This window comes from Elephantulus edwardii, unplaced genomic scaffold (assembly GCF_000299155.1).
Source record: "Elephantulus edwardii isolate Elephantulus edwardi_28Jun2011 unplaced genomic scaffold, EleEdw1.0 scaffold00163, whole genome shotgun sequence".
Taxonomy (NCBI): Eukaryota; Metazoa; Chordata; class Mammalia; order Macroscelidea; family Macroscelididae; genus Elephantulus; species Elephantulus edwardii.
This window is the reverse complement of record NW_006399913.1, coordinates 32,359-34,710: the sequence shown is the minus strand read 5'-3', so window position 1 is coordinate 34,710 and position 2,352 is coordinate 32,359.

The window sequence follows — 2,352 nt, the reverse complement described above, 5'->3', positions numbered from 1 at the left end:
TGTACATAGGGTCGCTATGAATTGCAAGCGACTTGACGGCACATAACAACAACAACAAACAACTATATTAATTCATAAATTCAGAGGGAAAGTTTCTTATGGCCGAGGAACAAAATCTGCCTTGCCTTTAAAAACCTAGTTCAACTTTATAAATCTTGTATTAAATGAAATTTTAAAAATCTATTTTTTCTAGACTGGCAATGTTTCAACCAGTGAATACCCAAACCTTCGTTAAACTTTTTAAATCTGAGAAGTGAGTATAACTTTTATTTGCCATTGGACATCTGCCTTCAAAGCAAGGAAAGCATATTTTGATAAAAGTGCCACAGCAGCTGTTGTAAAATAGCCAAAAGCCACGTTGTTTTATTTACTGGTCTGTGGCCTTTTACTGTGCTTTGTATCAGAGTTCTTAACAAGATTAATAAATCACTCCAGTCTTAATTTTTAAAAGAAAAAAAAGAACTAAAATAATGAAATTTCATACTAGACACAGAAAAATTGTCCAGTTTTATCATTAGGAAGAGAATGAAAATTATCACTTCTACCCCCAAGTAAAGAAATAACTTAAAGCTGACTTACCTATTTCTTTAAGATTGATTATCCCTAGGTAATTTAATACTTTGGATTAAATAATGAGCTTTTCGTGGATTAAAGTAAAACTGGACTGAGAAGGGCTTTGTTTCAGTACCTTTAATGCCTTTTACTAGGTAAGTAACATTGTACACAGCTCTTGAACTTTCTGAATGTCGTTGTCATCATTTGTGAAATGAAAGGAACAAGGAAGTGACATGATAGGAACAATGAAGTGACTTTTATTTTTTTAAATTTTACATTTTTCAACAAAGTTCTGTATATAAGATGCATCAAAATAGCAAGTGTGGAAATTATTTCTCAATTATTTGAGTCTGTAATGATTTGATGTATTATCAGGAGTAGTTGTTGTTACGTGCTATCGAGTCACATAGTGACCTTTTATGTACAAGAGCCCTAAACCCTGCTCTATCATGTGCCAACCTCACTGTCTCTGACACACCTACTCCCATCATCCCAATCACTGAATCGCTCCATCTCATAAAGGGTCTTTCTCTCTTGCACTGTCCCTCCACCTTCCAAACGTGACCTCCCTCTCCAAGGACTAGTCCCTCCTTGCAACATGCCCAAAATATGTCAGACGAAGCTTCAGAATCCTTGCCTCCAAAGAGCAGCCCAGTTTCACCCTCTCCAGAATGAACTTGTTTGTTCTCCTGGCAGTCCATGGTATATTCAATACTCTTCTCCAGCACCAGTGCTCAAAGGCATCAATTCTCTTTCTATCATCCCTTGTTGCTGTCCAGCTCTCTGATGCATAGCACACCATTGCAAAGATTTTGGGTCTGATCAGGTGCACCTTAGTCTACAGCCTGAGGTCATTGCTCTTCAAGTACTCTGGAGAGGTCCCTGACAGCTGGCTTTCCCAATGCAGTTCGTCTTTTGATTTCCTGGTTGCTGGTACCAAGAGTGTTAATTGTGGAACCAAGCAAACTAAAACTGTTAGCAATTTCAATCATCCATAATGATTCTGCCATTTGGCCCAGTGGTGAGGATCTTTGTCTTCTTGATGTTGAGCTGCAATCCATATTGAAGGCTATAGTCCTTGACCTTCTGCAGCAAGTGCTTCAGGTCCTTCTCAGTTTCAGCAAGCAGGGTTGTGTCATCTGCATAACGCAGGTTGTTGATGAGTCTTCCTCCAAACCTGATTCCACATTCCTCCTCGTATAGCCCAGCATCCTGGATGATCTGTTCTGCATATAGATTGAAAAGATAGGGAAACAGAATCCATCACTGGCAGACACCCTTGCCAATTTTGAGCCATTCAATGTCTCCTTGCTCTGTTCTCATGACTGCCTCTTGGATCAAGTATAGGTTTTGCATAAGCACAATCAAATGTTCAAGTATAGGTTTTGCATAAGCACAATCAAATGGGATTCCCATCCTTCTCAGAGTCAGCCACAGTTTGTTGTGATAGTTTAAAATGAAAAATGTAACACTGTAAAAATGAAAGGATATATACTGACTTTTAAAATTTCTGTTTGTAGATATTATCTTCCTATTGCCTATACATGGGCTATGAAATCTCTCTCATTATGTTGAGTCACAACCAGCTCATAGCTGACCTGTTAGTGGTTTTTCATAGCTGTAAATCACACAAGATTGCCTATCTTTCTCCCATGAAGTCACTGATGAACTCAGACTTTCAGAGAGCTAGTCTTTGGATTAACAGCTCAACTCTTTATGAACTAGAACTTTTCAGTGTTGTGCAGTAAACCAACCTAAAAAACAAAAACAATTAACAACAAATCTTCACGATATGAT